This window comes from Anopheles merus, unplaced genomic scaffold (assembly GCF_017562075.2).
Source record: "Anopheles merus strain MAF unplaced genomic scaffold, AmerM5.1 LNR4000012, whole genome shotgun sequence".
Lineage (NCBI taxonomy): Eukaryota > Metazoa > Arthropoda > Insecta > Diptera > Culicidae > Anopheles > Anopheles merus.
In genome coordinates, this window is record NW_024427592.1 from 6,500 (window position 1) to 32,223 (window position 25,724).

General features: G+C 40.4%; 1 long non-coding RNA gene across 2 annotated transcripts; it reads right to left on the reverse strand.

Annotated features, from left to right (window-relative positions):
* Positions 1-21,209: 21,209 nt before the first annotated feature.
* On the reverse strand, positions 21,210-24,023 carry LOC121600945. 2 transcript variants are annotated; one of them, XR_006005924.1, is made up of 3 exons: positions 23,126-23,789; positions 21,594-23,060; positions 21,210-21,492 (listed from the first exon to the last, which is right to left on the reverse strand). It is a non-coding gene; the product is annotated as an uncharacterized LOC121600945 (long non-coding RNA). The 2 variants fall into 2 exon arrangements; XR_006005923.1 differs by lacking the exon at positions 21,210-21,492 and having other exon boundaries at positions 22,881-23,060; positions 23,126-24,023.
* Positions 24,024-25,724: the final 1,701 nt, after the last annotated feature.

Consider the following 25,724-nt stretch of genomic DNA (forward strand, 5'->3'; position numbering starts at 1 on the left):
CAAATACAATGAATTGCGCCTTTCTGCGAATGAATCAGGGTTTGAAATGCTTGCCCTTACTGAAACCTGGTTAAATGAATCGATTCCATCCAACATGGTCCTTGATAGTGATGCCTACAACATATACCGCTGCGATCGAAGCAGGTTAAACAATGAACGTTCGCGTGGGGGTGGTGTGCTACTTGCATGTTCCGTTCGATATCCTTCTGTGGCACTTAACATTAATCAACCCACGCTTGAAGCTTTATGTATACGTGTTTCTTTTTCTAAGTTTCGTCTTTATGTGGGGATTGTTTATGTGCCACCGTATTTGAGCAGCGACCGCAACTATTTGGAATCCCTTTCTGCTTTCATCAGTGATGCATACATGCAAATGAAACCGAATGATCATCTTATCCTTCTGGGCGACTTCAACCAACCTGCGTTAGAGTGGTCGCTTTCTACCGTAGTAAGGCCAGATTCATCTTCAGCTATAAGACATTATGTGCCACATATTTCTTCGAATACATCCAGTTCCTGCTTTTTGGATATGTTAAACTTGCATGAACTCTATCAGCTGAACGGGGTGCATAACCATTTAAATCATTATTTGGACCTGGTGCTCTCCAACTCTGCTGCAGCAGCTTGTTGTTCTGTGTATCCTGCTTCGTCACTGCTCCTGCCCCAGGATGCCCATCATCCTGCCCTAGAAATTGTGTTACCGTCTTCTTTATTTAGGGCTAGTAGGGTTAGGAATGTATTACCTTCTGCTCCTAATTCATTGAGTGTTCGTTATAATTTTCGGCTCACAGACTATCGTAAACTTAATTCAATTCTATCTCGTTCCGACTGGTCTTTTTTTTATCAATGTACATCGGTCGACGAGGCTGTCCAATCGTTTAATGCTTTGTTAACCTCTGCACTCCTTTCATGTACACCTATTTTTCGTTCCCCTCCTAATCCTCCCTGGTCCAATCGTACTCTTCGCAACCTGAAAAAGGATAGAATGAAATATCTTAGCAGGTATCGTCTGAACCGATCTGCATTCAACTTTCGTTTATTTAAGTACGCTGCCTCTGCGCATCGACTATACAACAGCCCAAGGACGCAAAAACCGACGGCGGCCTGTGTAAGCTGAGCTCCCTACAAAGCTCTCCACAAAGCTCTCGTTTGCAGTCTTGTCGAGAGCTTCGCCTCAGGCGCCCAAACCATCCGTCACGCACACATCTAAACGTTCTGGTTTCGTCAGCCACTCACGCATACCAATGTGTTTGCTCCACCCCCTTTTTCGGTTTACTTATAGAAATGATGAGGCTGTTCACATTTGCTTTATGCACACATTCGCATGCTGTTTATAAAATAATATCTCTCTCCCTTCCCACATGTGTTTCGGCATACTCCCGCTGTGTAGACGGCAGAACGCTTTCCCCGTTCCAAATTTACCGTTCATCCTCCTCTTGTTCTTCCTTCCTCCTACCGCGCTCGGGGTACCATCCGTGCTGCGCGTGTTCCACTGGCTTCAGTTTAGTGATGACGTCATGAACAGGAGCTGCGCGTTTTGAACCGGCTTCTGTTAAGTAATGACGCTGGGCTGCGCGCCTTTCGACATGTTCTTGGCGTAATCCAGTGCGTTGGTTTGTGGCAGTGTTGTGCTGAACGCTGTCCAAAAATGAACCAATAATTTATGTACGTAGTATGTATTACTATGGAGAGTTTTGCACATATGATTAGATCAACACTTACCTTAATATTTTAAAACTGGAAAACGTTTTCTTTCCGTCGCTCATTTTGAACATTGTTGACGAGGCTAGCAGGTGATAAATAGCGCACACACCTGTAACTTTTTAGACGCCAAGGGTTAGTTGAATGTACCTGCACAAGCACACAGCAAGAAACTTACCTCAACAATTTGCTAGGATAAATCATTCCATAACTGAAGAAGAAGGAACACGGCACAAAACGTAAAGAGCAAAGTACGTCGCACAAGAAATCGCACATCACTTCAGTACATCCTTCCATAGGGAAAATTCTGGACAGACTGAGGATGCCTCACACTCGGATGAGAGCGATAGCAGAAAAATCATGGTGGATCGAGAGAGATGGGTAGACTCGGTCCAGCGATATCCGCTGGTAAATGCATGTGTGCGTGACGAACGAAAGACTTCAGACCCCGCTACCCCCTTTTTCCTCCATCATTTTTCGTCACACGCACACACCTCTACACGGGCGGCGGTTTTCCGTCCAAAATCTAGAAATAGAAGACTGGACCTCTCGCTTTGGCACACAGAAAAATCTCTCAACAACTTCGGCTCTGCTACTTGGGAGGGCTCGTTTTGAGGCCTATTCGAGTAGACTGCAATCGCGTTTCCGTTCTGATCCAGCATCCTTCTGGCAATTTGTTAGAATACGAAGAGGGTGCAATACGTTACCTAATGAAATGGTACTTGATTCTCGAACTGCCTCTACGCCTGTTGAGATCTGTGAGCTATTCTCTGCACATTTTTCCCAAATGTTTGAGCCACCGGTTAGTGACCCTAACCTTATTGAGGGTGGGCTTCTCTACACGCCAGAGAACTTAATTAATCTCTCCGATATTTCGGTTAGTTCTGAAACAGTTGTACAGGTGTTATTTGGGTTGAAACGTTCTTTTACTCCTGGTCCAGATGGCATTCCTGCCTCTGTTTTAATAAACTGTAAGGACGTGCTTGCTCCACACCTTGCTAAAATTTTCAACCTTTCACTTTCTCTTGGGGTTTTTCCTGCTCTTTGGAAATCCTGTTGGCTTTTTCCGGTACACAAAAAGGGCTGCCGTAGCATTGTTTCTAATTATCGTGGGATAACCCAAACATGCGCCACAGCCAAAACTTTTGAGCTATGTATCCTTCCAACCATACTTCATAGTTGTAGTTCAGCTATTAGCCCTAAACAGCATGGGTTTATGCCTGGTAGGTCTACTTCAACTAATCTCATGTCTTTTGTTTCCAATATTTTTAGATCTTTTGAGGCCGGTACCCAACTTGATGCAATATACACCGACTTTCATGCTGCTTTTGATAGTTTACCTCACTCTTTATTATTAGCTAAATTGTCTAAACTTGGTTTTGGTGATGGCATTATTAGCTGGCTGTCCTCATATTTAAGTAATCGATCATGCAGGGTTAAAACCGGGTCGTACTTATCTGAGGAGTTTTTTTGTACGTCAGGTGTCCCTCAGGGTTGTGTGCTTAGTCCACTTCTGTTTTCTTTGTTCATCAATGATGTTTGTAATGTTTTACCTCCTGATGGTCATCTTCTTTATGCGGATGATATCAAAATCTTTTTACCTGTGTCTTCTTCTTCTGATTGTCTGAGACTTCAGCATTACCTCAATGCATTTGTTCATTGGTGTTCATCCAATTTACTTCGCCTGTGTCCCGAAAAATGTTCTGTTATTTCTTTCTCTCACTCTCTTTCTCCTGTTTTATTTAACTATACTCTCTCTAGCGCTTCCCTCTCTCGTGTTATGTCCATCCGTGACCTTGGTATTATACTTGACTGTCGTCTTAACTTTAAACTGCAGCTTGATGAGGTGCTACTAAAAGCAAACCGAACCCTTGGGTTTATCTTACGTTTTACCTCTATTTTTAGAGATCAAAGCATCCTAAGAATCCTTTATTGTGCTTTGGTAAGGCCTATTCTTGAATATGCTAGTATCATCTGGAATCCTCCCACTATTGATGGCTGTTCGAGAATTGAAAGCATTCAGCGTCTCTTTACCAGGATTGCTTTTCGTCGTTTGTTCGGTGCTGCCTCACTACCTCCCTATGAAACGCGATTGCAGTTATTCAATCTTCACTCTTTAAGCTTCCACCGCCAAGTGTTTCAGGCTTGTTTTATTGGTGGCTTATTACTTTCTGCTACTGATGCTCCTGATTTACTCTCGTCCATCTCGCTGTATGTTCCCTCTCGTTCTCTTCGTCCACGTGATCCTCTGTCAATTGAAACACGTCATACTCTTTATACTTTCAATGACCCTCTTCTGTCCTGTTTCAGATTGTTTAACCACTTTTACTATCTCTTTGATTTCGACTCCTCTCTTAACTCTTTCCGTAACCGTATTTTTCTTCTAATTCCCTTTAATTATCCTCCTTAGTTTTCTATTACTCTCTTTTTTTTGTAAAGTTTATGATAGTCTCTACGCTCTACCCTTGTTTTTTTCTTTTCTTTTTTGCTAGGTCAAGACTAGGTTAGTTAGGCTTAGTTTTTCATGAATCATTTTGTTTTTTTGTTAGTATTTAATTAGTTTTAAGTCCATTATATTTAGCCTTGATGGCAGATATTGTATTAAATAAATGAAATGAAATGAAAATGATCGAATCGCGGTCGTCCTCTGCGCCGTTGTGACGAGTTGCAGAAACCCTCTCGATGACCTGTACGTCCACAATCTCGGCACTTGTTGGTTCTGTAGGTGCAGTCCCGGGTCCAATGCAGAGCACCACAAAGCCAGCACAGGGTGCGGGGTTTGGAGGCTTCGTTTCGGGGTGCTGGTTTGGGGTAGCGCTCGTTGTTGGTGTTTCGATGCCACTGGCGGTTGTTTCTGCCTTGCACTGCCTGTACTCGCTCACTAGTGTCCGTAGCGATCATAGCGCTATCAGCTTTTACACGCACTAAACGTTGACAATCTGCTGCTAGCAGCTCTAGGGTGGCGTTCTTCCTGTCTTCAATGGCGGCTAACTGTTTCATTCTTATGTCCTGTACGCTTTCGTCCTTTAATCCGCATACGAGGATGAGGCACTTAAAATCTTCCTCCGTCATCGAAGAAAATTCTGCATCGACGCACGCTTTATTAACTCGACAGGTAAATGCTAGCAGATCCTCGGTGCGCGTTTTGGTAATATTAAGAAACTTGAAACGTTTGCTTAACACCGACTCCATTTTGCCGAACAGGACGGTAAGCTTTTCCACCATTTCGTGAAGCTGAAATCTCGCGGTGCACGCGGCAAAATAAAATTACTAAACCGGGCGTGTTCAGCGGTTCCAAGCTTACGTCCCAGGAGTCGAACCTTGGCGGCGTCATCCAAGCGAGAAGCATCTTCACGAAACAAATCTACATACCGCGTGTACCATGATTCGAAGGTTACTCCCGCTTCTGGATCGTACCGGAACTCACTAATATTACTGGCGAGGGCTTCCAGTATCAACTCCGGATTGCTCGGTTTTGGCACAAATTGCAGATCGGGGTCGGTGGCTGCTGCTGCTGTTGTTGTTGCACGAGCTGCGATAACAGTTGCTGTTGCTGTGCCATTTGCTGCTGCTGTTGGGCCAATTGCTGTTGTAAAAGCTGCAGCGTTTGCTGCAGCGGCGATAAATCCGATGGCGTGTGCTGCGGTGGCTGGGGGTGAAGGAACCCTGTGTTCAGGACCCCATTTTGTGAGAGACGACGTTGCTCCTCGATGATCGGCGTCTCTTCTGGGCTGTACATTCTGCGGCGTTTCCCTACTTGTCGTTGACCGTTTCCACTTAAACTCGTCGCCACTTTTATGTTGTTGTTGACTTATACTTTATTTTAACAAACATATATATAAAAAACGATCAAATGATAAAAGAAAAAGGAATACGGTGCCGCGCGCGCTAGCCACGTCTATTGCTGGTGCAGATAAGATCCCGAGTGTTCGTTACATCGCAGGATCCCCGATCGTAATGGATCATGCACGAGAGAGAGAGAGAGAGAGAAAGAGACGACTATATTCGCTACACATCGAATGCTGTCAGTTCCCGGAAAGCATCGAGTGTGCGAAGAGGCTGCAGTCTCGGCGGACTGCAACACTACTTGTTTCACCTCCACCTTGTTTGAGGACTTTTCGGAATCGCATAACATTAGCCATGTCCTCAACGCCACCGGATCCCCACAAGCCAATGGACAGGTAAAGCGGGTGAACCGCGTGTTGCGTCCCATCCTTAGCAAGCTATCTGATGCTCCAGACCAGACCGATTGGGTGTCCAAGTTGCGATCAGCCGAGTATGCTTTAAACAATACCGTCCACACATCTACGAACTTCTGCCCTTCTGTCTTGCTCTTTGGTGTTGAACAACGCGGTAAGATTCCGGATGAAATACTCAAACACTTAGACGAAAAATGTGACCAAGTCCCTAGGGACTTAGGAGCCATTCGGGCTAAAGCGTTAGAAAAAATAGAAGAATCTCAACGGAAGAATGAGGATTATTTTAGCAAGAAGCATAAACCACCACAATGTTACAAATAAGATGAATTAGTAGCCATACGTTATACCGATATGACCGATAGCGGTAATAAGAAGCTCAATCCCAAGTTCAGGGGACCGTATGCCATTCATAAAGTGTTACCTCATGATAGGTACGTGGTACGTGACGTAGAAGGGTGTCAACTCACACAACTACCCTACGATAGGGTTCTAGAAGCGAATAAGTGGCGACGCTGGACCGAGTCCAGTGATTAGGAAATTGAGGGCAATTTATTGTTCAGGATAGCCGAGCTGTAACGTCCGGACTAATATCGCCCACTGTGCACTCAACCTGAACCCCGAACGCAGCGGTATAAACGCGTTATACCTTGACCGCTGGAGCACCCGGTGTGCTAGATGAACTGTCATAGAATAAAGCTCTCTTCTTGGCGCGACATTGAACTGAACAGCCGTAAGCCACTGACTTCTGCGTATAATTATTTGTGTGCTCTTCCGAATTGTGCTAAATCTTATCAAAACGGCCAATTAACCTTCCGCCAACCGTAAAACGCTTGGTCGTTACACTGTCAAATTTAGAAAACCGCGTATCTCCGAATCAACGTAAGTCGAAAACCGTGTAACTCGGGAACAGACTGTATATCTATTTTCGGCAGCATTTAAACTGCAGTTTATCGTGATTTTAAAATTCCGAACGAGTTAGAATAAATTAAATAAGCATAAAATATTTGATTTACACCACTTTTTCATTGTAATACTGTTCGTGTTCTCTTAATCACAAAACCTGCCGAACTACAGTTCGAACTCATTGGTTGAACTTCTATTCCCTGCCAACTATTGAATATGTGCTTTTGTGCTGGCACGTTTTTCCATATTAAAAAAAAATCTGAAAGTTTTCTCGGCAAGCCATGATATTTTGTTGAATATTTCAAAACCGGGTTTTCCATACAAACGAATATTTTTAATTGAACTCTGAGCCTATTATCGACCCGCCATGCAATTGAAAGCAATTTGCAAGGACGCGCGATGGCTCGCACGCCATACAAGTTCACAGCCCCATAGTCCTCGCATTAAAGAGCTTGCGAGCCTAGGCAGTTTTTTCACCTCTAGTTTTAGCAGTTTTAATTATAGCACCCCGAGAGCAGGTATAACAGCGCAATTTATAGCATACTAAACATCCGAATTTTGACATTTAATGTTGAAAAAATTCCACAAAAATTGAAATAGTGATCTTTTAGACCAGCTGTGTCAAACTCATTTCATCATAGGGCCGCATGTGCAGATCGTCAGTGATTCGCGGGCCGCAAAGTTGAGAATAAAAAAAACCTAAATATTTATATAAAATACTGTTTGAAACATTATTGTTGAACAAATGGACTTTTTTGATTCCTCGCTTGAAATCCGGAATCGTTTCTTATTTAAAAATTTTGTGATGTTATTTTTTATTTCGCTCTTTTTCATAAAAAAAAATAATACACTTTTAAAGTCACATGCAATTTCTTTTATCCTTATTATTAAAATAGGATTTTTAATTAGTCGCGTTCTCATACGGCAGTTCTTTTAGAATATATCGCTCAACCCCACTGTTTCACTGAGGTAGGGGGAATCTAGCAGCCTGTTGCGAATCTTTTTCGAGCAATCCGAGCTATCCATCGCTGGATGAATAATAAAAATATTTGCCAGCAATTTGTTGACACATCAAGATAAAAATTGTAATAAAAAGTGTTTAAACATTATTTTTCGCTGATTTCCAAGTCCCAAATGTTCTGGTGGTATATTCATTTCTTACAACAAGAACCCGTTGCTTATGAGTAATTTCGTTAAATTACGATTTTTTATCCGACACAGATTCGTGGTGTGTGACCCCAGATTATCAAATATTTTTTGACACTTGAAGGGAAATGATTCGCGAATTAAATAAAGGACTGTGTGAGCTAACCTATTAATTAGCTATGTATTGCAGGACTTCGGCATTTCGTTTATTTTAATCTTTAATGTAAATCCTTTTATCTAAAGCATAATCATTTCATTTGTTTTGATTTTTGGGGAGGTTGCAAAGTACAATTCGTCTTGTAGAATATGAGATGCAAATAAATTCAACTTGGCTACACACGCTTTCAATAAGTCGTACATATTGGATATTAACTGATCATGGTGGGATGATTATGAAATCATGGAATCATGGTGGGATGATTATGAAAAAAACAAAAGTGGCTCCAATCGAATATCAAAGATGTAACATACTAAGGTCGGAGCCGTACAGATCTGTTCGGAGCAATTCGGAGCCGACTGAAGCCTTTACTCGGCAGTCAGAGGCATTATGATCGGTAGGACCGTCAGAAATGGTTCCGACTCCAGACTAGCCGCTCCGTGCGACAACCGATGACTCCAACGCACAGTGGGCAACGGCCACACAAACGCCGGGATGAAAATCAATTCCTCGTGCTATTGCAGTTTTTCTTCATTCAATACAATTGTTTTTACTATTCAGGGTAGTCCTACACTAAAATCGTCAAGACAGCGAATAAAACTTAATAATTATCGCTCACAACATTGCATTATTGCGTATCAGTTAACAGCATCAACAGTAAGTGTTAGGAATTAAAACGAAGGTGGAATAAGTTTCTGACTGAACATGAATTTTTAAAGGATTACGCGCTAAAAAAGTTATGTTTTTTATGGTTTGATTGGAAAAGAGCTGATTCCTATGTTACGAGCTTTTTTAAACTGTTTTTCCTCTCTTCAGCTTTGTTTTTTGCCTGTTTGTTTCAAATGCCCGTTATGACAGGTAGTTGGATACTGGTGGTTAATAGCTCATACAACAACACGTCAAAATCGCTTGCGCTATTTTCAAGAAAAAGTTTAATAATTTTCGGGGTCGCAGATGATCGCAGCTAGTTTTAACGACAAAATGTAGGAAAACTGTTGATCTTTCTTATAATATACGACTCACGAGTGAAATCGAGTCGAATCATAAAAAAATCACTCTCCAAAATGAAAATATCCAAAAATTCAGCAGGGATGTTTGGTTTTCAATCATTTATGAAGTTTAAAAACAAGTTTTTGTTAAATATTCAGACATAACATCAAATTATGACAAAACACCTTTTCAACGACACATTGATTATTAAAATCTAAGCATCATATACTAAAATATGATGGTTTATGTTCGGTCGAAAAATAGATCCAATTAGGGACAAAAAACACAAAGTTTGCACTTTGATGGCCTATATCTTAGTAAATTTAAGATAAAAACGTAAAATATTTTGGTTTCAACTAAGTTTAAGTATCTATTTTAAGAAAATGATTATGGTGTTAACCTGCAATGAAGTTGGTTTTTCGATTTTTGTACAGGCGTTTGCCCAATGTGCAACGGTTCCGAATGACTCTAGACGGCTCTATAGGGTTCGGACGGCAACGAGCGAAACTGTTGGTTTGACAATCCATCACTAGTTGTTGCAAAGTTTCCAAGTGTGTATCTTGTTATTTTCATTCCTATTTCGTTTCTAGACAGACGCAAATCTGTTTTTCCATATAGAATGTGCAATCTAGTCTGCACAAAATTATGCTAATATTCAGAATTTAATCGAAACACAAAACGAATGAGTTTGCATTCAGTTTAGTGTTTCTTAATGGCCTCGGTTATTCTGTACGTACGTGAAGAATAAGTTTGTTAGATGTTTTAGGAACATTAATGTTAATTTATAAAAATATAGCGACACAATGATTGTTCTTCTCTGGAAAATTGAATACACTTCGACAAATAGTAATAACAGATTTTTGGTTGGTAGTGCTTTCAGTACTTCGCAAAATATTCTCGCGGGCCGCATTCATTATCGACGCGGGCCGCCAGTTTAACATACCTGTTTTAGACGAATAACACTGCAAAAAAAGTAAATAATGAATAAAAAAAACTATGATCTTTTGAAATACCATAAGATTTCGAGCAGATGATACTACTCGCAACCCTCGCAATGTTTGACGGGGAGCGTCGAACTAAAAAGCATGTCAACTAAAAAGCGTTCAACTCAAAGTGGGTGTAATATACAGGTGGGCTTATCCCGAACAATTTGACAGCTGCGCTGTATAAAAATGAATAAAAAATGACAGAAGGGGATTCGATTACTTTTTCAACGTATGTGTGAGCATCACTTCTGCTTTGTTGACGACAGGAATGGTTTCAAAATTAAATCAACGATAAACTCTAAATAAAAAGCAGTTTTACGATATAAAAATTGATTGTTCGTGGTAAGTGTAGTGATATTGTGTTTCTCATGTGTCGGATATGAATCATTTATGTGTTATTCGGCAGAATCGACACAACAAAAGTGTTCATTGCTAACGTGCACCGGCACTCGGCAACTGGCCGCGATATTACGTATAGCACGGTAAAATAAGGTGTTATTTTCTGAATACGCTTGTGGTAAGTAAAGAAATGAATTTAATTTTCTTCTAATCATGAAAGGGTATTCAATGTAATTGATTTTATTTATTATTTATTTCTTTCCTGTTGTACAGACAAGAGCTTCTATATAGTCAAAGTTGATAACAAGAGTGCTTTTAGTATCTGCGATATTTTTGTGTGGTAAGTGAACAATTTTATTTGATCGTATAATTATTGTATGTGACGATCCATAGTCGTCAACTCGTACGACTTCACAACATAACTGTGGTGGATCAAAGTCTAAAATGAACTGCAACCCCCTCCCCCCCCCCGCAACAAGGACAAATTATCTAGCTGGGTGGTACTGTTTTTTTTTTTGAAGGCCTGTAGAAGCCGGCATGGTTTGGGCCGGCAGTTAGATCGCTACGCCAATTAAATTAAGAAGAATAATTCTACTGGCTTATGTACCAGCAATTTGAAATGAATAGCAACTTCTTCTTCCAATTTATTTTTAAAGTACGATATGTACATGCCGCAAGAATACTTAGTTGAACCATAACTAAATGAAGTGGTAGAACACCGTGATCTTTTTTTCATAATTTTTAACGTTTAAGTATCACTATTTTATATGTTTACCCGAATGCAAAACAAAAACTCATCAATCCACCGCTATTTTTTTTTGGAACCAATATGACTCACCGATCATTTTCAGCTACATTTTGCGAAAATAATCGATCTAATGTAAAAAACGGGGAGTTTACGTTACGTTTCACAAATTTCCACGTATCCCTGATGTGCAGAAGGAATGGGTGTGATTTTGTCAAAGAGGAGAAAACTGGGAACCCAAAAACTACAGTGCTTTGTGCTCCGATCACTTCAGGAATGAAGATTTTCAATTACAAAATGCACCAATAGCCAACAACTCCGGTACATTTCGGCAGCTTAATCCAAAAGGTAACAACAATAATGCTATGCATTGGCACATTATTCTAATTTTTTTAAAATTTTTTTAGCTATACCAACAATAAAAAAAACAGCAACATTTTAAGTACTGCCGCAAAACAAAATCAAACAATAGACTTCATTACGCATAGGGCTGAAGTATTGTACGAAGGACAAGTACTACCATGCGAACCATTACAGGAGGAAGTATGTGAACCGGATTTGCATGTTTCCGGCGAGCAGCTTGCATTGAATTTAGAATTAGAACGGCTAAGAAACGAAAATGAAAATTTAAAAAATGTAAATAGTAATTTAAGAAATAAGTTGAACGAGCTGAACAACCAAAATAATCTATGTAAGGCAGAAATCGCAGCTTTAAAAGCGGAAATGGAAAACAAAATTGATAGCAATCTAGGTTTTGAGGAATTAGTTACACAAATGAAATTTTATTTGTAAGGTGCACTATCCGATAATCAAATAGATTTAATTTTGCAAAAAAAGAAGCGAGTGAAATGGACAGACGAGGAACTTAGCGCTGCATTGACGCTACGATATTTTGGCAAAAAGGCATACAATTATTTAGCCAAAGATTTAAAATATTCTCTTCCTTCTATTGCGACGCTAAAGCGCTATGCAAAGCGACTCAATATTAAAGAAGGCATTCTGGACGACGTTTTGAAAGTAGTTGGTAATATAACGAAGACGTTCACCCTTAGAGATAGAGAATGCGTACTTAGTTTTGATGAGATGAAGGTCAGCAAGATATTAGAATACGATCCTGTTTCGGATGAAGTGATAGGTCCTTACAACTATTTACAAGTCTTAATGGCTCGTGGCCTGTTTAAAAACTGGAAACAACCGGTGTTCATAGGATTCGACCAGAAAATGACGAAAGATATTATCCTTGCAATAATTGTAAAATTGGCAGAACAGAACATTAACGTAACAGCCATCGTAAGCGATAACTGTCAAGCTAATATTGATTGTTGGAAAGAATTAGGAGCCTATGACCACAAACAGCCATATTTTACACATCCAACAAATGAAGGTAAAATATTTGTCTGTCCGGATGCCCCACATTTGCTCAAACTAACAAGAAATTGGCTCATTGATCATGGTTTTAATTACAAAGATAAAATAATTAACGTAGATTTACTATTTGAAATGCTTTCCGAAAGAAACGAAGCAGAAATGACTCCTTTGTTTAAATTAGCTGATTCACATTTGATAATGACACCTCAACAACGACAAAATGTGAGAAGTGCGGCAGAGCTATTGTCCCGCACAACATCAGTGGCTTTAAGGAGATATTATCCTGAAAATGAAGACGCAAGACGTTTAGCAGATCTCATAGAAAAGGTAGATCTTTGGTTTAGTGTCTCTAACATATATACTCCTACAGCAAAACTCGACTACAGGCAGTCCCCGAGATACACGGTTAATGGGGACCGAAAACGACCGCAAAATACCGCGTATGTCCAATTTCCGCGTAAGCCGAATCTCGTGAATTCCAGCCAAAATATCACTAATTTTCGTGCAATTTTGCAAGTAGGGAGTGGTTTTCGCCACCAAATTAATTATTTGATATGTTTCTACTGAATTGAACAATTTTAAACCTTTTTAAATAGTATTTTACATTCGTTCAATGCGGAAATTATTTGGTATTTCACAACTCATGACGTTTGACGTTTAACGTAAAAGTCGCATTCGCATTTCGCTCTGTATATTTTCTTGAAAATCGCGCTGTTTATCACACTATTTTCCGGTTTCTGTATAATCACAGTATTTTAGAACACCGTTCCATTATCGTTCAATAGTGCGTTTATCTCTGCTGACCAAAAAATTCGCGTAAATTTCGTTTTTCGGATCGCATCTGAGTTCGCGCGTCCTAACCGCCATCGCTCTTGTTGCTGCAACGAAAACCTGCACCGCTCCCGTATAATGGCCCGTATTTGCAACGCCTGCACTATGGAAATTGTGGAGGCATCTATCAGCTGCTGCCTGTGCGACTCTCCATTTCACCAGCGCTGCACTTCGGTTCCTGCTGATCTGTTCCTGCGCATTGCGGAATATAAACAATTACACTGGTGCTGTATTGGCTGCAACAACGTATTTATGAATCCGCGCACCAAGTTCGTAAAAGACGCAGCCATGCAATCTGGCTTCCAGGCGGCAATTACAACAGTAGCCGAAAGCATCAAGACCGTTATGGAGCCATTGACTAACGAAATCAAAACTGGGTTTGCACGGATGAGCCAACTTGATCTAAAAACTCCACGTAGCAGTCACCCTCCCGCAAAAATTCGTCGCATAAATCGGTCAAAACGTTTGTTCTCGGAAGTCGCTACTGACAACCGTACTTTGTTTACATTTGGCGCCAGACCCATCAACACCCAAAACAATAACAACCAGAACCAAAATAATAAGCCGATCGATGATATGTATCGCAAAAATCGAGCTCCACCCATGATCACAGGCACAAACAAAGATACAACTACATTTCCGATCAAAATAGTCCCCGCTCAGTCTACGGTGCAGAAGTGCGCATTGTATATTTCCCGGCTCGCTCCAGATACATCCAGTGACCAAATAGTGCAAATGGTCAAACATGCTTTGTCCATTGAGGATGTCACTGCATATTGCCTTATACGACAAGGCACAAACACAGCAACACTCTCATTTCTATCATTTAAGGTGTTAGTGCCTCTTACTCAACGTGAAAGGGCTCTTTCCCCCGATACTTGGCCGCTTGGTCTATCGGTGCGTGAATTTGTCGACTACCGAGCTCAACAACCAGGTGCAAATTTTCGTCTACCGCCAATGAGACTTTCAACACCCACAACCCTATCTACAGCGCAGGATATTCGATCACCACAGCTGTTGGATCACACAATACTTTCAGCACACACTCCACGCACTTCACCCACACCGCAAACCCACTAATTATCAACACCGATAAACAATTCACACACATCACGCACACTCGCACGCTCGCTAATCAGCTGTACACCGCATATGAGCCAAATAACGCCGAAACAACTTTTGTTGATAATTTACGCACTCACCTGATGATTGTTCCTCCAACAACAAACAACTTTACCACCACTGAAGCAGTCTGTAGTAACGGCATCTCGTGCAGGCTACTTAACGATCGTGAACCCAACACTACGCAACTTCAGCAGCACTATTGCTACAGGACAGATCCTACACTCACACAAACGCACGACGGTCATGTCATTCCTGCAGGGGTTGCCTCCTTAAATAATACTGACGATTTGTTATTTTTATATCAAAATGTAAGAGGACTAAAAACTAAATGTCATGAGGTATTCGATTATGTTTCTACTACTCATTACGACGTCATTATCCTGACTGAAACATGGCTGGACTCCTCTATTAACTCGTCACAGTTGTTTCCGGACCATTATATCGTCTTCAGAAAGGACCGTAATGACAGAAATAGTAGGAAAACCAAAGGTGGTGGGGTTCTCATAGCTGTCGCCTCACATTTGCGAGTACTCTTATGTTCTACATCAGACACTGTCGAGCAACTTTGGTTAAAGATTTACAGCATTAAGAAAACGTATGTTATCGGCGCAATGTATGTTCCTCCTGACATGACAAATAACACGTCGGTTATTCACACAATCTGTTCAACTATTGACGACGTAGCGTGTAAAGCTAATGAAATGTGTTTGTTATTCGGGGACTTCAATTTGTCAAACCTGAATTGGATACCCGATGAAACAAATCCACTTATGCTCCAAGTTGACTACGAATGCTCGAGGATCACGGACAACTGTCGCCTTCTTCTTGATTGTATGAATAGCAACGGACTGTACCAGATTGACAAAATTCATAATGCGTCGATTAACTACCTCGATTTGATCTTTGTATGCGACGATATCCTGCAACAATGCTCTCCACCGGCAATAACATCCTTCCCCATAGTTGCTATTGATTGCTATCATCCGCCTATAGAGTTGTGCCTGCCGAACGGCTTAGCCAAAGCAGAACATCATACAACATCACATCAAGAATCAGGCATGCTCGACTACAGTCGCACTAACTTTTCGATTCTAAATGATCTACTGCAATCCTCTGACTGGTCATTCCTTGATGGAAACCCGGACGTAAACCATGCACTCGATATGTTCAATCGGAAATTTACGGTACATTTATCTGCCTGCTGCCCTATAAAACGTCCACGACAGGGTCCAATGTGGGGTAATGCTCAATTACGCCGCTTAAAACAAAACAAATCTTCCTGCTATCGGTTTTACCAAAACAGTGGAACACAACAATCGAGATTGCGGTTCATCGCAGCACACAATGTATATAGAAGCTATAATAGACAACTACACTCTCGTTTTTTGATTCGTATACAGTTCAGCTTAAGAAGAAAACCGAAAAAATGTTGGAGGTATGTCGACACAAAACGGAAAAACAGCTCCTTGCCAGCTATAGTTTCCTTTAATGGAACAACTTCGTGTACCAAAGAGGAAACCTGCGATTTATTTGCCGATCGTTTTATGAGTTCGTTTGCCACTGAAGCTCCTGGCTTCTCATTGGATGCTGCTCTCAACAACGTGCCCTCCGACGCTGTCGATGTTAATGTGCGTGACATAAAAATCTCCAGAGATTCTGTGCTAAAGGCGCTCAAGCAGGTCAAACCATCCTACAACCCTGGACCTGATGGTTTTCCGACCGCAGTTCTTGCCAAATGTAGCGAAGTTTTGGCCGGACCTCTGGCTCGTATCTTCACACTCTCGCTCAATCAGCGTATGTTTCCAGGAGCATGGAAATCGTCCTACATGTTTCCTGTGCATAAAAAGGGGGATAAGAGCTTAGTGGAAAACTACCGTGGTATTACTACTTTGCCTGCAGGTGCTAAGGTTTTTGAAGTCGTCGTCCAGAACTCGCTCTTGAACTGTTGCCGCTCGCTGATATCAACACGCCAACACGGGTTCTTCCCTCGCCGCAGTGTGACCACTAATTTGGTGGAGTTTGTATCTCACTGCCATGCTGCATTCGCTTCGGGAGCCCAGATGGATGTCATCTATACCGACCTTAAGGCTGCCTTTGATCGGGTGAATCATCGCTTGCTGTTGGCGAAGCTTGCTCGTCTTGGATTCTCTACCCCTTTAGTTGAGTGGTTCGAATCTTATCTCACCAATCGTCGATATCGCGTGAAAGTTGAATGTATGACATCTAGGGAATTCGTGAGTTGTTCAGGCGTGCCACAGGGTAGTAACCTTGGACCTTTGCTGTTTTCTCTATTTTTCAATGACGTTACTACTGTAGTAAGGGAATCTGAATGTTTATTGTATGCGGACGATCTTAGACTTTTTTTCCTGTGAGGTGTTTTGGTGATTGTCTTGTCCTGCAAGCATCGATCGACTCTTCTTCTGACTGGTGTCTGAACAACGACCTACAAATTTCTGTTGATAAATGTTTGTCCATGTCGTTTCACCGTTCTAATTGTCCAATAGTGTTTAACTACTGCATCTCCGGTACACAATTACAACGACACAGTGCAGTAAAAGACTTAGGAGTTATCCTTGACCGTAAACTTGACTTTCATGTTCACCATAACGAAATTATTGATAGAGCGAACAGAATGCTAGGATTTATACGCAGGCAGTCGAGAGAATTCTCCGACCCACATTGTCTTGTCGCACTCTACAAATCACTAGTCAGATCCATCTTAGAATACTCCTCAGTAGTTTGGTGCCCATCGTCGTCGTTATGGTCGAATAAGATTGAGTCAGTGCAGAAAAAATTCACCCGTTTGGTCTTACGGTTCACACCCTGGCGTAACGTAGCAGCAAGGCCTAGTTATCATGCCCGGTGTTTAATTTTTGGACTCGAGTCTCTCGCTACTCGTCGCGAAACGGCGCAAATCTTGTTTATGAAAAAAATCATCCTAGGAGAGATAGATTCACCGGACCTTTTAGCTAGAGTTAATTTCCACGTACCTGCTCGTATTTTAAGAAACTTTAGGCTACTAAGAGTTGACCAAACTAGACGTGCATATAGCGATAATGAACCTTTGACTGCGATGGCTTTTAGATTTAATGCACATTATGACTCTTTTGACTGGAATTCCCTAAGTTAACCTGTTTTTCTTGCTGTGATACTCTGTGTTATTTATTTTGTGCTGATGTTACATTGTACCGTGATGCTTTATGTTATTATAAGTTTAGTTTATAAGATCAGTGATAAGGCCAATGATGGCCAATCACTTAACATTTACAAATAAACAAATAAACAAATAAACAATGGATGTGTCAAATCAGTACAATTTGCTCAAAGAACTGTCAAATTTGGAAAACCGTGTATCTTCGAATCCGCGTATAAGAGGTACCGTGTATCTCGGGGAGCGCCTGTATAAGAAGTCATATACAGGCAGCGATGATCAACGAAACGCACTTATGGATATGTTCGAGTTTACATCCAACATGGTAACATGCGGCAAAAACAAGATACAAGTGTTTCAAAAGTCCATTCTAATGCAGATAAATTCTCTACAGATGCTTTTTGGTGAAATGAAGTCAAAGTATGGACAGAAAGTTAAATTCATTTCCACTCACAAGGTACAACTTTTTACCTTTTTTTCTAATGATTAAACTAATTTGTACGTTTTTTTGTTGCAGCTCAACCAAGATGTTTTGGAGAATTTTTTTTTCACAACTACGCCAAAAAGGGGGAGTGTATGACCACCCATCTCCGTTAAGCTGCATATATCGCATCAGATTAATGATTTTAGGAAAATCACCAACTATTCTACGCAACCAAACGGATGTAGGCCCTAGCAATCCAAAGCCTCAGGATGAATATATTTCATCGCAATCAGAGAACCAACCAGCAGATCACGAGTCTAATTATATACAGGATCAAAATGAACCAATAATTTCGTCCCGCATACTGACCCAAGCGGATATTACACCAACCCTGCCCAATATAGAAGATGTACAAAAGGAAAATGGTATCACTACCCAGGATAATAGCGATACATTCAGTACCGTAAGTAGTAGTGATATAAAGTTACCAGAACAGGATGGCGTTGGGCTACAATATATCATGGGGTACATAGCAAAAACCTATCATAAAAAAATTCCTGAACTGAAACTAGGTGAATTTACATTTAAAATGACAACCTACCACAGTTATTCCAATCCCCCCCTCTTTCGTACAGCATATCTCGGTAGGAGGGTTGTTTGCTCCTTCCGAATCATTCTTAAAGCAGGGTAACAAAATGGAAAAAAAATATTTTTAAAATTCAACCGAGAAGGATCAATCTGTAAAAAGAAAGGCATTGTCACAAAACTGACCAAAACCATAAAACGCCGGATTCCAGAATTGCCTGAGGAAATTATTAAAAAGTTTGTCAAAAAACGTGTTATTCTGCGTATGCGTTATAAAAATATGCTCATAATGAACGAAAAGAACATTAAAAAGAAACGAAAAATAGCCGATAACCCAAAGGCCGCTAAAAAAATGAAAAAAATTACAAATTGATAGCTCTAATACTACATTAAAATACCTTAGTTCTAACTTTATTATTGGACCCATGGGTATTTAATTTTTTTAGGCATATTTCATATATATTTTGAGATTATGAGATTATAAGATGATGAGATTATAAGATTATGAACATACACACATTGGATTACTTGGATACTGTATAATTATGTTAAATAGTTTTAAGTAGCAGAGTTTCGTTTGTAAAATTTGTATATAGTTTTATCAGGACTTTATAAGATAATATTTATGTTACGTGTATTTCATCATCGCTTTGCATTCCGCATAAAAATAATTTTCAATTAGTGCTAGGAAAATATTATATAGTCTAGTGCGTAAAAAATCGCGTTACATTTGAGTAGATTGTTTCAGTTGAAATTGACGTAAGTCATGTCTTGAAAGTAAAGCGTAAAACAACTATTTTTGCGTCTCTAATTTTCTAAATCTCTTAGCGTGATATGTAGTTTGTTATTTTATATTGCTGCAATACCGTACTAGTCGAATATGTTACATATATCAATACGAAACGTATACGAACAATTACTAATAGTGATAAACATTACCAGCAGTTTTATTCATGCATTTCTGAAACGGGAAACACTCATAAACTGTAAATATATTTTTGAAATCTGGCGTATTAATACGGCTATATTATCGTTAAGATTAAAATGAATATTAAAATGCAATACAAATACATACAATAAGAACCTATTCACGCACGGTCCTATAAAAAGTTTTGGAAAGCAGACGGATGATTACTACCTTCGTGGACGCCTGTTCATCTAGCATATTTGGATTTCAGTTGGTGGCAATTTAAACAAATGTGAGCTGCACGCTATGAATTTATGACTTTCACACTTTAACTTCAGTTGTTCATGTATGTTTGCAACAATCTTAAAGGTTTTGGCCCCTGCCAACACTTACTGTAACGCTTGATCAACATAGGGTTATTTATGGGGATTTCATACGATTAACCACGTTTTACTATTCATGTTGTTTATCATGTTCGTATGTACAGTTCATTATGACCTTTGCACATATATAAAGATATTCTTGCCGGTGTGTTTCGATGTACGTTATAATTAACCGATAGGGGCTGCCTGATTGAGCCGATCTCGTAGTACAGTCGTCAACTCGTTCGACTTAACAACATGCCCGTCATGGGTTCAAGCCTCAAATGGACCGTGCCGCCATACGTAGGACTGACTATCCTGCTATGGGGGGATCAATAAGTCACTGAAAGCCAAACCAACAAGTAGTGTGGTACAGGCAGGCCTTAACCGGCAACGGTTGTTGAGCCAAAAGAAGAAGAGGGGCTTTACAGCGCTCTCTTTCCTATTCCGGATTATTACTCTTCAGGATATTCCGATGATTAAGTAGATGGATAAAAATTGATTCCGTGTCCTAGGTCCATGGTAGACTTCTTTGTTTTCTTCCATTGCGTCGATTACAATGACTCCATATTTGTCCTTTTTCTTCTTCTTGTTTACATGTCCTTTATTGAGATGGCACTGCAAATGATCCAGGTAAAACGTTTATAATACATCTGCCCTTAGGTAATTTTATCACACAAATTAGTAATAAATGGTAAAGAATAAAAATTTATACCTTCATGGTAAAAAAATATCTTACTTACTTACTTACTTATCCGGCGCTACAACCGCTTTGCGGTCTTGGCCTGCCTCAGGAGTGTCCTTTCGGACCGCTAAAAAAAAACCGCTCACGGTCTCGCGCCTTCGTTTGCCAGTCCGTTATCCCGGCCTCAATGGCGGACGCCTCCACGCCATCTTGCCACCTCAATTTGGGCCTACCACGCCTCCTCTGTCCTTGTGGACGGCCTAAAAAGACTTCCCGGGCTGGGTCGTCCGTTTCCATGCGTATAACATGGCCAGCCCACCGGAGCCTGGCGAGCTTTATACGCTGTACGACAGTGAGGTCGCCGTACATCTCGTATAGCTCGTCATTATAGCGGCTCCTCCATTGTCCTTCCACACATACGGGGCCAAGTATCCTTCTGAGCATCTTCCTCTCGAACGCGGCTAAGAGGGTTTCGTCAGATTTGGACAGTGTCCATGTCTCAGAGGCGTATGTGAGTACTGGTACTATATAGGTACTATATAGTCCCAGCTTCGTCCGTCGCGACAGGTTCTTTGAGGTGCTTTTTCAGGCTGTAGAATGACCGGTTGGCAGCCAGCATCCTTGCGCGCTGCCAACCGGTCATTCTAAAAATAAAAAATATAAAACTAAAAAATATCTACCATGCTATTGGTTGCAAAACTTATTTATGAGTGGCATGGCTACTTGACGAGCATAACTTTTCGTTTCCAGCACCTTTAGATACATGGTTCGCACTGAGGAGGCTTATTAGCTTTATATTCTTTTAATGTTTGTACTGCAACATGAATCATACCCGTACCAGATTGTCCAGATCAGTAAAAGAGCGCTGTATGGACTCGACAAACAATGCTGAAATTTGGGAAATACAAACGAAAACAATTAAATATTGCGTTGCCCCTTATCTCTTTTGGTTCTTTTTCACTTTTTAAAAGAAATATTCAATACTTAACCCGATCACAACGGAGTTCTTTGATATTTTTAACTCAGGAATATTTGCAATCGTTTCATTTGCAAAAGTAAACAAACTCACAGCTTGCTATTTGTGTTTCGTAGTGTGAGTGAATAGATGCGTATCGCCAAGGTTATTAGACTCTATACAGGTTATGACAAAAGCCTGTTTTGGCCGATTTCCAATAAAAAAATGAATGAAAAAATTTTGACAGACAAATTGGAATGGTTTGTTTACAATTGGACTGGTTTGTTTACAATTCGACTGATTGCAACTGGATTGCAATCGTGCAATAGTACGATGTTTTAGGTTGAATTGTTCAATTATTGTAAATCTAATTTTAATTATGTACTTTCTACTGGACTTGTGTAGAAAGTGGAGAAGGGATTCCGCTATGAATATTCGTGTGTTATCGTATTAAGACCCAACATGTACGAGTTGAAAAATCGTTACGTCGGAAAACGATCTCAGGACATTAACTTAAGTTTGCTGCAAAATCATGTGTGTATAAGGAATAAGGGAGAGCCGATAAAGAAGCGGATGAAGTAGCCAAATAGTGAGCATATGCTGGACGGAAAATGTATGCAGCGGCTGGACATAAAAAAAATCATATCGAACGACACGTTTCTAACCGTAGATTAACATCAAACCAGTCTCTAACAGCACGTGGTAATTTGATTCATATTTTAGTGAAATGAAAAAGAAATAATTTTATTTTTTAATTTCTCGTAGAATTTCATCACACGAGATTCTTTCCGTCCAAGAACAGTCCTGTGATCTAGTGATGGGCGTTTCGGAGCGCACCAACGGCTCCGGACTAACGGGTCCGGAGCCAGCTACGCTCCGACGGCTCCGTAGCCGGCTCCGCTCCAAGGGCTCCGCAACCGGTTCCGGACTAACAGCTCTGCACTCACGGCTCCATTCCAACAACTGCGGAGCCGGCTGCGAGTCCACTGTTCCAGAGCCGTCGACGAATCAACGGCTCCGAACTAACGGTTCAATAGAGACAGCATTGCATGCTAGCCTAATCAAAAAACGAATATATCTTCTCGTGGAAGCTAACACACGATGTGATTGCAGTATTGACATGTATGACGTCATAATATTTTTCATGTTTGATAGAGGCAGATAAACCCTATCCACATTATTTCACTTTTCATACAAATTATATGATAAAGAGAAGGAGAAAGAGATGAATATGAGGGTCACCGAGAAGAGCACTTGTGAAGGAAGAGTAGTGGCTGAGCCGGGGAGTAAATGTTGAACGGTCCTGATGTAACAATTATAATTAGGAAATAAACTATAAGTATATTTGTGCTTATGCATAGTTGTTATTTAAGTTATTGTCCGCGGTTCCATGTCGGTTCGTTGCAGTCGTCATGTTCGAGACGATCGTCTATGCTGCCACTGTTGCCGTTCCAGTTCAAAGAAAACAAATATTCATTCCGTTTTGGCTGCAGCCTTATTCCTGTGGGGGACGATAATGCATGTCACCTTGGGTGTAGCTTAAGCAGTGTTTTAGTAAGGACATACCACACAAGCTTCTACCTTATCATCATCTCAGCACCGCAATTTCGAAGGAGGGATACGCATCATCACCGCTGCCGCAAGTTCGTCAGTGCCGTCGCGGTCCTTGTTCGGGTCAAGTGCAATAGCGGAACGAAAGTGATGCCGGTAGCATTTTTTGCACCACATCATCACAGGTTCCCTGACCAACATCGTCAAAAGGGTGTCATCACATCGATACTCTTTCACTGAATTGTTCCGTGTCCGTTCCAATCCGAATAAAGGACGAGCTGTTATGCGCGAAGCGACATGGGATCTGGCCACTTCTCATACGAGGGGCAGCATCTGCCCAGTTTGGACACTGTTGCTGCTGGACGGCATGAACTCTCGTCCACTGAAGCTAGGACAGCAATACCAAACCTGTAGAACAATTGAAACTGATGAGACAATCCGACGATATCCAGGGCATGTAAGCAAAATTGACTTAGCATTAACCAATCCAACATAGAAGTCATATTCTATAAATGATATAACTAGTTAGCATGAAGAATAATTGTAGCAGTAATTTCGTCTTCTGTAAACTTATTTATGTTGCTCGTGCCAAGCAACAGCTGGTCGGCATCTATTTTGACAGAAAAGTTGTAAACAAGGTATCCATAATGGTGACCCTCTCAAACGCTCTGTCGTAACCTGTATAGAGTCTAATAACCTTGCGTATCGCAATCGAATCCCCTCCTGTCAAATTTTTCTCCAATATGGCGTTCCCGCCAAACCTATAAGCCCACCTAGTACCTATACCCATTTTGGTTCAACTATTAAATTCTGACTGTATTGGGCTGAGAGCAGATCTGCCGAAAAAAGCACAATTATTAAATTAGATTGAAAATAAGTTAAAATAGTTTGAAAAATACGCAATGAAATGGTGTGAAACTTCGTATGTGAATAACAAATGAGTACACTTTAACCACAAAATAGCGTTTTGTGAAATATTTTACCGCATTTGTGCAGAATTTCACGTTTTTAGCTAACCTGCAGAAAACAGGTACACTGCCAAAAACTGGTACAGTTACCCGGCGCTCTAGCCACCGACAAAGCGACGTGACACTGGTGTTACAAAAGTGTCCCACACGAAAGTACTGTCATTTACCAGTGAGGCGAACACTTCTGTCAAAGTAAGCTCTGTTCACTGCTGCTTCGATGTAAACAACTTTTCTAAATACAAATTGCGAAGGAAGTGTGAGGCACGATTTTGTGAGAATTATTGGACAAAACACCCAGGAAAATCATTTTATATGTTTCTAAATCAGTGCAAAAGATGTGAGAAGTACATAAAACAATACGCATTAGAATTTGCGAAGAAAAACAAAAAGGGGGTTTAGCAGTTTCTTCTCTGTGTCAGTGTAGTAAGCGAATCATTATAGAGATGGCGCTAGTGTTTAACGTATTTTCATTTGAAATAAGGAGACAACTTTTGAAGCTCATTTTGTTCGAAGTGTCACGTCGGTTTGTCGGTGCTCTAGCACCAATCGAACACGACATCGAACATGAAAAATGTATGGGATTTGACATGTTTGTCTTGTCTGCTTGTTTGTGTCTGACAGTGCACCTCCATATGATTAAATGGGTTTGTTCGAGTCGGATGTCGTGTTCGATTGGTGCCAGAGCGCAGCCTTACCAACATTTGTTTTTTTTTTTTTCATTTATGTTGATATAAAGTATAGTAATTCGTGTGATGGCATAAATTAATAGCAAACATGGGCAAAACACCCTAAATTTGTGTGAAAAATGCACATTTGCGATCAATTTCTTTTCGAGAGATTCCGGATGTTCCATGTTTTGACATTAACGTATTCTTTGACACTTTGAGTGCCATGGCCAAGGTCCTTGAAAGAGAACAGGTCGAAGCGCATAGAGCAAATTGACAGAATGCCATGGGAAAATTTTGACAGTTAAAGTGAACATTGTTTATGTTTAGCGTTGGACGTTGCTATGGAGTGAATGAGAGTTTTGTTCTGCATTTTACATTCAATTCCTGTTAGAATATTTGAAGAATTAGAATCTAATTAGAATATTACATGACTGATACAATCAAAGGATCTCATTTATCATTCGTAGCCGGGTTATAAGTAAATGACGGTGTGCATATTGTACCAGTGTGTGTCGATAGGATGTTTCATTTTACTCTCAGTGTTCAATTGAAAGTAAAAAGGACTTCTTGAACCTTTAAGTTGGCAACCGGATACCCGGGTATTTTTTTCAACTTCGAACTGCAATAACTTTTGATTCATTGCTTTTATTGACCTGAAATTTTCCGTAGCCTCCCAACTTTTATTTTATGATTTTTTGGTGCATAATTTGTAATTTTAAACAGCCTGTAAGTATTTTATTTTGATTTTTAACTTTACCACGTAAGTTGGCAACCAGCATACCCGGGTATTCCATACATTTTGTATGGAGAATGACGTTTCTCTTCTTCCTCTTTTCGTATTGTGCTTATTTTCGAGTCAAATTCAAGCGATTCCAAATTTCAATTTGACCGTTATTTTTATAATAAAATGAAAAAACTTAATGAATGAATGAAATAGAAGATAATATATGGTCGGCATTACTTGCTTACAGCATTAAA